This window comes from Haliaeetus albicilla, chromosome 16, assembly GCF_947461875.1.
Source record: "Haliaeetus albicilla chromosome 16, bHalAlb1.1, whole genome shotgun sequence".
NCBI classification, from domain to species: domain Eukaryota; kingdom Metazoa; phylum Chordata; class Aves; order Accipitriformes; family Accipitridae; genus Haliaeetus; species Haliaeetus albicilla.
The window spans coordinates 19,864,072-19,875,677 of NC_091498.1; the positions used below are offsets into that span (position 1 = coordinate 19,864,072).

At 37.6% G+C, this 11,606-nt stretch overlaps 1 long non-coding RNA gene across 1 annotated transcript in view; it reads right to left on the reverse strand.

Annotated features, from left to right (window-relative positions):
- LOC138689461 (uncharacterized) overlaps positions 1-11,339 on the reverse strand; it is a 163,193-nt gene extending 151,854 nt beyond the window's left edge. The window contains exon 1 of the long non-coding RNA XR_011328289.1: positions 11,200-11,339. This is a non-coding gene — a long non-coding RNA (uncharacterized lncRNA). The remainder of the gene's footprint in view (positions 1-11,199) is intronic.
- Between the last annotated feature and the right edge of the window lie 267 nt (positions 11,340-11,606).

Here is an 11,606-nt window from a genome sequence, read left to right on the forward strand (position 1 = left end):
CACTAAGTAACACATCATTGTTATTAAAAGGAGAAATGAAAACTTGCTGACCTAACATCCATGGCTATGATTATTCTTGTCAATTATTTTACATTTGGAAAGCCAAACAAATGTTGTATATAAAAACTAAATACTGCATTTGGCATAACTTCAAATTAGCTGTCTCACCGTGCTTATAGCATGCAAATTAAACGCCCTGAATAAGCATTAATCATCATAATAGGCTAATTATTGTCAGTTAGCTATCGAATGACTTCTCTGCTACACCTTGCAGAGAATTTGGGAAAAATGTTAGTAAGAAGATTCTGGCTACCTAAAAGCAAGAAACCAACATTGGGATTTTTACCAGTAAACAATTTTTACGACAAATATACACCTTATTTTGACCAGTTTGAACATTATTCTGTTTTTCCCACATATGTAGGCTTACTGTCTTTCAGTAAACCATATTTAGTCCAAAACCAGCTTTGTATGAAGATGACTTTGCATCTATGTCACTTAAAAAGACTTGCTGAGTTTTAAAACATTAATTAACATGTTAATAAATAGCTAATCTTTGTCTTCTCTGGCCATGCACATGGCTACCACAGTACTTACAGATAGCAAGGGACTTAAATGTTTTACACAGAACTAAATGTTTTAGAAGGGATAAAGTATACATGAATGCAGACTGCTACTTAGAGCCAGTATGGTAGGACCTCAGAGTATGTATTTAATAAAGGAGTGATACATTCTTGAATGTAAATGGATATCCAATGCTTAAACAGAACTGAAGCACTTCTACGAATACACAAATGCCAACACATTCAAAATTCAGTCTTAAGCATTTAAAAATGTCTTTAAACAAGCTTGCAGCCAGGTTTCAGGTAGACTGGCTGGTATTTGTCTGCAGTATTTGTGAGAAGAGGTTCCTCCTAGCAGATTCATTTATATCCCCCTACATAACACGTTTGTCTCATTTACTCAAAAGTTTTTCCCAAGGTGCTTGCTGCTGCAGTATTCTTACACTGTCATTAACAGTTCACCTTCAGACTGCCTCCAGGACTGGGAAGAGGCATTGGCCTTACTTTACAAATGGGAAACCAATGCAGAGTATGATTTCTACAGTGTCCCAGAGGAAATCCACCTCGAGTAGACATCAGAACCTCCTCTCCCTCACCACCACTCCACCTTCCAGGGTGTTAAAAATGGCTCAAAGTCAGATGGAAAAGCTGCATGAAACCAGTAACAGCTCCAGATCACACAAGCCTTCCTTTACTGCCTTGACCACAGATCATCTCAGGGGAATGCTTTTGTACTTATTTTTTTTCTCCAAGAATTCACTTGTATACCTTAGTTTTTCTGCTTCATAACATTCTGCCTATAACACTGAGCTAAAGAAGCATGAAAGACAATGACAAAGACAAGATGCCTCCACAGATAATATGAAGGGTCTGTCAGAGAACAGTTAGTGAAGTATTGATTGGGAAACACTTAGTTACTCAGTTGTAAGAGGTAAAAATCACTTCCCAGCCCTCTACTGCCACATCCAGGGATCCCACTGGCCTTTCTGAACACATTTCCCTAGGAGCTCCAGTTCAGCACTCTTGTCACTGTGACCTCAAAATCTTTTAAGATATCGACTGTTTCACAGGATGCAATTGCCATTTCTGTTGACATCTCCTTTGTACAACCTTATACTTGGGTGTGTCAAAATACATTTTATTCCAAGAAGGTAGAGTCTATGTAATATGAAGTGATAAACACCTGAGGATGCCCTCCCTCATAATTTGCCACCAATCTTTGTCCAAAACTGTTCTTGGCCAAGCTGTTGTGGCTTGGTGTCCAGTCACTGAAGATGACACCAAACACTGCCAGAATCAGTCCTAGCAGAATGTCATTAGAAACGACCCACACCGTAAGGACTTTTCACGGAAAACCACTTTTTAGCATCTGCCAGTGAGGCCATTTTCAGTTTGTTTATTAGATACTGCAGCGACAGTGTGAATTGCTACTGTTCCTCTTAATTCCAACATGGCATCAAGAGTTTTTTTGAAGCCTAAACACTCTGTGTCTACACAGTACATTCATTAGACTTGTAATCACATGAGAAAACTGAAAGCTTCTTTGATGAGGTCTTTTCATTATAAAACTATGTTGACAGCCATTAACTAGGCTTCCATTCTGTAATTCTTTGTCTATTGAATTCACTATCAGCTTTTCCATTAGTTTACCTGCAATCAATAGCAAGCTGACTAATCTATACAAATCAAAACCATTCTGCTTGCAGTTCTGAACACTAGCACAGTATTATTGTTTGTGTTTTAAAATGTGCACAAAATCACATGCTTTAATAAAAATAAACAGGTTGATCAGAAATCAGCTCAGCAAAGTCCTTTAGAACTCTTGCAGTGAGGTCACCTAAGCCTGCTTGAACTAAAAAAAAAAAAAAAAAAAAAAAAGTTCATTTTTCAAAAGACCTTCTCTAACTATGCTGCTAATGGGTTTTATAGTTGTTCATTGCATTGATATGGTATTTGGACACAATACTGTGTTTGTTTCCAAATGCAGTGTAATTATTTATTTAATAGTATCTGGGTTTTTTCTGCAGTATTAAGATTTTGGATCTACACAATTCTTCGGGTTTGGGGATTTTTTTTCCCTAAATATGCTACAAAACCCATTGTCCTTGATCCTGTCAGCATGATCCCTCATGCCTTAGCTTCCCTTTTCAATTTTTATACTTCATTACTTCTAGTTTGTAAGAACTTTATAGAGATATCAATTGATATATAAGTGTATATATAGCATAATAGTCATTTATTACAAGTGTGGCTTCTATTTCTTTCTGATACAGAACAGAACTTCTAGCTTTTTCAGTCTCTGGTACTCTTAAAATAACTCTCAATTTTCACTCCCATTTTTCTGTCTGCATTTTTCCATTTCCATTGCATTTCAATGTAGCTTCATCGTTCTCCCCAGACTAAGACATTTCAGTCTAGAGTATCCTGACAAGGAATTAAGATTTAAGTCTAAGATGCATCTGTTTTGTCCCTTTACAGGAAGGCAACATTTCAACTTGTAGCTCTGCTATGCACCACCAGAGATGTTGAGCACCTGACTAGCATATACTTTGGCATTAACTATGAGATTTAGGACACCTCTGAGGCATCCCTTTTCTTCTGTGACCTCAGTTTCATTCCCAGCTTCAGCCAGGATGAGGTGCAAAGAACAGCAACATTCAAACACCAGTTCCCATTGAACTGTGGCTGCTGAATTACCTAATTACTTAGACTGATAAGACCAAGGAGGTATTCCTCCATAAAAATTTAACTCTTTCTTGCCTTGCAATTTGCTACTAATAGTAAAAGATTGCCTAGTGCTAATAGACTAAAGAGGAAAGGGATGCGACTGAAAAGAAAAAGAAAATTTGTGTTTAGAAAGAAAAGGAAAAGGAAAGAAATTCACTCACCTAAGGGCCTTACAGCATAAACTTCTAGATGAGGATCCTATTTTTGCTTGTTAATATAACTGCATTCAAATGTAAATTATTCTCTTTTGAACAGATTAATGTCAAAAGACACTCAAGCAAAACACAGCTGAGGGCTAACCTTTCTACTTCACTTACATATGCACACACAATTTTTGATAATAAAGTATTTTTAGTTCATTTTAGATCAAAAGTCAGTCATTGCTGAATGTCTGTGCTAAAATACATATTGCAAAAGCCCTGTAGGAAATGAGTAGGTTTACAGTGTCATTGCTGCTAAAATGAACATGAAATTGAACGTAGTCTGAAGTTTCACAGATTTTCTGCAGTGAAAAGAAATAGGACCAAGAGGATTGTGGAATATTTTTTCATAAAGAAGTTGTCCCTTTGTCCTATGTAGCCATGTGTACCCATAAAATTCACTGGAAACAGCAGAAACTAGTACTTGAAAAGATCAAGTACTTTTACTTTAAAGTCAAGGCTTTCCTATTGCAAATCATGTTGAACTACAGAGAACCCAGTAGATGGATAAAAACAGCTGAATGGATCCTAAGTCCATCCTGCTTACACAACTCTGCATGATCATATTTATCTTCTCACAAGAAAGAAGAGTCAAATAAGCTCAAGTCATTATATAAAGCCATCTATTCGGGCAATTTTTTCACAAACTACCATAAAAAAAATCCATTTTAAATGCACAGAAGTGATTTGTGAAGTGTTAAGGCCTACTTTGCAACAGCTGTTAAAAAAAAATTACAATAAGGGCATAATCTTCTTGCTGTTCCAGCAGAACTTGACATCAGTAGGAGGAATTATATGGTTGGAAAAGTATGAAAAACAATATCAACAAAGCATCAATATAATAAAATCTCCAGAATAATTTTTCATCATCTTGATCATCAAAAATCTCAATAGCTGTTTTCCCATTTATTAAACTGGTCAGCAAGAACCATGTAAGACCTGACGGGGTTTCTGAAATACCAGTGCAACCACAAAGTTATAGGCAGTACCTAAAATAGAACTGTAACAACTAGCCATTTAGTAAGAACTTTCTTTTTAAAAAAAAATCCCACAGTCTATCACACAATGCACACTAGAAGAATTGCTACATACTTGGGCAAAGTACTTTGATAAGATGGACATATCCACTGATCAACAATTTGTGGAGTATTATTTGTGTTCAAGTAGTAAAATAGACTCCAGCTGTGCTTAGTACCTCCCGGGTGATATAAAATAGTAAGTATTCATTATGACCTTTAGTCAGCTGCTTAATGGTAATACTAATGGACCTGCAATAAAATTTAGCTGACATACTACTTAAGAATATTCTTAGGCAATTTTGCAGCATTAAGTTGGCAAATATAACTACATTTAGACTCTGGATTAAATAACAAATTTTCAATTATAAATAAATCTTACGGTTAAAGGAATTTTGGTAGGTTTTAATGTGACAAAAATACCTGGTCACAAAGAACACTTTCTGGCTAAGTGCTAACTCTTAAACGCTAGCAAGCAAGGCTAGCATTTTCAAACACTGAAGCTTAACATGAATATTACTGTTTATATAAATGGCAGCCCACGAAAAAGCTTGGTTTACAGTCACAGTCTGATACAACAATCAATGTGAACACACTAACCATCACAACAGCAGCAAAGTGGTCAGGCTGCTGTGTTCAATCCTACCAAATAACCTTCCAGAAGAACCAAACCTTTTGTAACGGAGAGATTTCTGCACTGCGATTGCCCATAGCTGAGGTGCAATTCAGCACAGCCTTTGTTATCCATAGACCTTGCAGTCTTGTCCTGATCCATTCAGCTCAGCCATCTTTGCACTGGGATTCTACCAGACAACTGACTAAGGGTCTTCCCAAAATACCTCGTGCACACTTCACAGACCAATAAAAGAACTCACTAAAACTTTGCTTAAACTGCAAGGAAGTATTATAGGCCTGGCCTTCTTCAATTGCTACCTTTCTTTGTCAATATGACCTTTAAAAATTTTAGATTTTCTCATTATTTGCTCCCATCTCTTGCTCTCTCTTTCAAATATGTTCTTCATATGCCTTGGTAATTTATGTTACATATTCTTGGGTTTGGATCACCTCCAACTTTGTCTCCCTGCTTAACCATACTGTTAAAAAAAAAATCTCACAAAAACAATCTTCTAAAGGTGTTTAGTTCGCTGTCCCAGCTCCTGGGTAGTGTACGGAAGAGCTTTCCTTCTGTTATGTCAAAGTTCAGAGTCTTCCCGTTCTGAAATGGATATTTCCGTAAAGTGACAGAAGTATACTGATCTGGTATGGATGCACTACCCACCTAAAGACTGAAGTTAAAGAGAATTTTTTACAGTTTGAGGATAGTTTTCTGCAGAGAAGCTGAATAAATTATTGAAATTGTAGTCTCTACATAACCACAGATATGAAAGCAATAATAATTTACTTTTAGAAGGCTGAGTGGAAAAATACATTTTCTTCCAACTTCCTAATTTGCCCTAGGATTTTTTTGTGTATTAATATGGTACAAAACCCTATTCATTCTTCCCAGATTTTCACACAGACCTTTCTTCCAGTGTTTTATCTGCATAATACTATTTTAGGGATGCAAGCCTCTTTCAGAATAACATTGTGTGTCTGTTATCCTTCTAGCACCACCCTCTATTCTCCCTGTTGATATCCCACAGCCTACATCAGCCTTATATTAAATCTAAGCAAACATAAGACCCCAGCAAATGTTGCTTTGCTTCATTTTTAAACTATATGATATGAATTTCTCTTTTTCTCCTACAAAATACAATTTAAGAAGCGTTTGGAAAGACCCAAAGAATCTAATTTGTATACTACTTACAATTTTATACTCCTGCATTTGCCCTCCTGAGCATTCAGCAGTACACCTGCCTTCTGTGGTTTCCCTTCTACATCCATTTGTACCAATAAAGTGTAATTTTTAAAGGGCTTGTATGCACAAAACTCCTGATAAAGCCACTGACACAGGTTTTATCCTTTAAATTTCTAATCCCACTGTTTGTTCATGTACAAGGCAAATGTAATTGAGGGCATGAATCCATTTTATTTGCACATATTCAAATACTAAAGTAGACCTTATCAGAGGGGATTTAAAGAAAAGGGGAGTCGCAGAAATGTTGATTTTGGGTCTGCAGAGAACAATGCTGAAAGACAATCTTTTTGCTACAGCATTGTCTATGAAGCCAGGACAAGCAAATATGTACAATGAATGAAAAGAATAAAATATTTTACAGGAAGGTTTTTGAAGTGCTGAAAACAGGCCTAACTGTTCCCATGCAACTTTTACCACTGATTTCATTAGCAGTAAAGCTAGACTAACACCAAGTCCTTTTTAAAATTCTGTCTTGTGTATCCCAGCTTTAACCACAAAAACACAATAGAAACTATGGGTTGTTGAGGCAATATCACAACTCCTGGGATATGTAGTTGAATATTACTTACCCTTGGAGACTGAGGAAGATGGTAGAAGTAGGCAACTTGCAAAAGCAAGGTCCCAGGGGTACTAACAGAACGCAGGTGAGCCAAGAGTCAGATTAAACACAAATGCAATACCAGTCTCCTCCTTACTTCCCCACATGCTATCTTTCTTGCCCTGAAACAAAAGAGACGGAAGCAGTCCGGTAACAGTCACCCATTTACCAATAGAAAATCAGGCTCTTACTGCAAATATGTTTCCTCTTTGTGAGCACAAGGCATGCTACATGTACTACTGTATGCAGCAACAGTTGAGAAATAATAATCTTATCCCATTCACTACTATAACGTAATCTATTTTGTACCATGTGACAGAGACGGTGCTAACCAACATTGTTTCCACAGTTATCATAGGGAGCAATGACCATAGTTCCAAAATCCCAGACTACAAAATAAAGGTTGCACCCACTCCGCAATTCTCAGAAACAACTGTGGCTAACACAGAAATACCCAAGCCAGCTGTAGAAGTAAGCTCATCCCAGCAACATGAAACTCAACTGATTTTGGTGGGAAACAACTGCAGTATACGCATATCCAAACAACAAAGAACTTATATGGAGTGTATGTATTTCTCTTAACAATGCACACATCAATCTTATCCAAGATTCATACAACGGGAGTTGTGGTAGGAAAAGATATTTGCAAACTTCATTGATGCTAGAAAAGCTTCATCTCCAGGTAGTGTCCCACAGGCTGCATCTCATAGGCACCACAATAGTTTAGATTACAGGTGCTGCTGTTCAGTAATCTGATACAGATTATTGCTATTCTTTATTTCTTCACCAAATAACATATTTCAGAATGCACGTTGTTTTTACCGGTGACTGGTTAGCCAGCACACTGCAAAAAGGCTACAGAGCAAGCCTTACTGTAACCTTACTCCTCCGTGCAACCTTCTCAGCACAAGCCAGATGGGTTCTTGCCTTCCTAAGCAGTATGCAAAGCGGGGAAGGAAACCATAAGCATCTATGTCTCTGATAAGCACCTGTAATAATACAGATGCATTCCAGTGAAAACAAGGCTACATGCAGGGTCTCTGTTCAACACAACAGTGCCTACTGTCTCTGCTAAGAGTAAATTACTCAGATCACACACTTCCCACCACAGTTTCTTTTGAGAAACAACCACGTACAGTATTGCTTTGAATTGTTTTCTCCTTTTCCAGATCAGCTGCTAGAAACTCTCACATTTTCCATGCTTTCAAAGTTTTCTTTTTCTGCAAAGAGAAGGCATTACCACCTATTCTTTAAACTAATTAACTATCCCTTTTAGCCATAATTTCTCTTCATATAAAACATTTGTAAAAGGTCTGTTTTTCCCCATGCCCTCTTTTCTCTCTTCTGGCTCTCCATTATGACCATGCCTAATTGTGATGAGCTGTCCACCATTTACTCTACAGGATTGTATAGAGCTTTGTAATGCGCCTGCCACTGATGTATTTACAATTGGAAGCAGTTAACTCTTTAGTCCTGCTTCCTTGTTCGAAACAATGAACTGCATGAGGAACTAGTGCTTAGCCCCAATTAAAGATTTTTAAAAGTCTCCATTTTAAGCCTGAGTACTCCAAATTGAGCATTTGTCAAAGGCCCCGTCACAGCTCCAAATGGAGGGAGGGAAATCCTACTGAAGAGAAGAATAGGACTATCCCATCCGTTAGGGTGAAAGTTCTTCTCAGTCAGCATCTTAAACATGTAATCAGTATGGGATCTATTAGGTCTGCCTTGTCCATACGAACCTGCTGATCTCTATCAGCGTTGTTATCAAACAATGAGTTTGCTGATATTCATAATTTCAACATTTTTTTCCTGAAGAGAATCTAACTATCTAACTCAACTGCTAAAATGGAGGGGAGGAATTTTTTTGGGGGGGGGTAAGGTTATGAATATGAAAGAAGCTCTTCTTTCTGCACTAGGAATTCCAGCATTTTTGCATCATGAAAGTTTCTCAGAGCTGCTCTTGACATAAACCTAGCAAAATACATTAAAATATCAGAAGAAATCTCTCTCTCTCTTCTATTTCCCTTTCCAGTTAAAAGACCACACTCAAGCCATTTGCAGTTTCTGCAGTTCCAAGATTATTTTCCCCAGCATGTAGCAATTCTAAACTCTAGCTCCTTCACATTCCCATTTCAGGGTAAATTCCCTCAAAATTACATGAGGGTGGTTCTAAAGGCTCTTGTATTCCACTATTTAAATATTTTTACTATTTTCATACAAACTACACGCATCTTTAGAGTTAACATCTATGGACAGATGAATTAATGTTATGCCTCTTGATCAGCTTTGCACTGGACAGTGATTGTAACATGATGAATGATTCTTTTTCCTATAGAAAACAGAATATAGCAGTTGACAAATGTGCATGGACAGCTACCTTTCTGAGCAAAAATGTTCATATTTTGGTATCTTGATATTGACAATCTGTCTAAAATGGATCCACTTAAAACTTCAGTGCAGTGCTGATAAACCACTTCCTTGTATGTCTTCTTGTCTTACACATTTTCTTTCTACTGAGAATCTCTGTACATGTTGAAAGAACATAGCTTCAGAATACACTTACAAAATGGGCAACTAATATCTATATTAAACAAAGGCAGAAAGAAGAAAAAGACCCAGTTTATATCTATAAAGAAAAGAAACAGTAATGAGATCTGATGTGTAGAATAACTGCTGAAAAACTGGAACTTTATTTCTGATCTGAGTCCTAACAGCTAAGCTGATGCAGCAGGGCCATGCACCTTTGACACAAATCACATTTCTTCAAAAAAAAAGTTAAACGTAAGTGTGCAATGTTTCTCCTGTATCACTTTTTGAGACTGAGATATTAAAGTAATATTTATAACAGCACTTATTTTAAAAAGTAGATGGCATATATTTTTATGCAAAAAATACCTTACTTTCAGCTAGGTTACTGGATTCTGGGTTTTAAGCTCTGCAGAACTGCTAAATCATGGGCATTCAAAAGTTACATGCCATAAAAGCACTTTTTTAAAAAAAAATTAAAAAAATAAAAATCAGTGCAGTGTGATCAAACTGGGGAGACTACTGTTTGTGTGCTGCATGTCCAAAGACCAGAGTTGCAAGTAGGTAAGAACGACAGCCAGAAAAACAGAACAGCACATGAAGTGAGCATCAAACTACACTTACTCCCACTCCCCCAAAGGATCCAGGAGAGAGTAGCAGCACGGTGTACCTGAAGCTAAAGTGCTTTTTCAAAACTACAAACGGAATTGTTTTAAAATAAGGTACTATGTGGGGCTCTCTTCTCCCCATATTCTGTTCACGTTTTCTCCCTCATCTATTTGTTTATTCTGTTGTAACTTCTGTCAGAAATATTAGGAACTAAGGTGACAGAAATATTCCTGCATGTCAGCTTAGCCTGCTTTCCTGGGAATTAAAACAAAACCAAAAAGCAACAATGAAGAAAAAGCTCTTCTGTCAGTACTACATTTTGTTACTCTAGCTGCTTTCACAAATGGCTGAGGGACTGGAGTGGGCAGAGTGACTTCCTAATGGAACGACTCAGCTATGTTTATTGCGCTCAGACCTCTGTTTATTCATATGGGGAAAGTCCACTCAAAATGAAAGCTTGCCTACAACCACAGACTGCAGCAGTTTCTCTTTAGCAATGCCCTTCCTCTGCAGTGGATAAAACACGCAGTAAACGCAATACCAAATGCAAGCAGAAGATCTGTTGAAGTTTCAAGGCTAATCTTGAAGCTTTATCTCAGACCAGTTCTCTGAGCAGATATCTTTCTTTCTTCTCTAATTTCTTTCTGCAACTCTGAACACCAGTCCACCGCTTGCTCACTGAGCATCATTAGCCCTCGATTATCACAAGTTGTATTTTCACCTGTCCCTTTGCAGATCCCTGGAACTTTTCGCATGTTCAATTAACATGTTCAAGCCCATCTCCCCACTAGCAGTGAGAAGAGTCCCTCAGCTATAAAATTTGTTCTTGGATGCTAAAGTTTTAATTAGCATTTAACATATGAGCAATCATGGTATGTGGTTTGCACCAAATCTACTGAAAAAGAAGCCCTCGCCTAGAACCTAGTTTTCTTTAAAGGTATATAAACACATGGTAAAAGCTATCAGTTTCCTCCTTGTCAGAAACTGACCCCCAGACAAGTTACAGTCCCTTCTTAAAATAAAAAAGGAAGAAAATTCAATGTGTGTCTTCACAGAAGGTTTCTAATATACAGTAGGTGTACAGTACAGTGGTTCCTCCTACCCTGACTGCGTAGATGTCTAAGGCCAGCACACCTTTTCCAGCAGACAGCAAATGCCTCCTTTCCTTCCTACCCGGTCACCCCAGTTTCTGCCTAAAGGAAATGAGCTTTTCATCCAGCACACAGGCAGGATGTGCCCCTCGTGCTCAATTACAGACAAGCTTCCTAAGATTTCTCAGCTGCAATGACAAGAGTAGCACATCAGCTGTTTTCCATTTTCCAAGGGAAAGAGAGCTGTATACTTTCTATATTTGACAGGTAGGAGAGCAGAGTTTCCTAATGTGAATCCTTCAAGCTTTCTGCTTTTTCCTTTTCCTTAGTAATTTCTGTGTCTTCCTTATTCTACCTAGGAGAAAGGGATCCTAGAAATCGTTCTAGCCTAAATTGTGTCCTGGGAGAAACCACACAA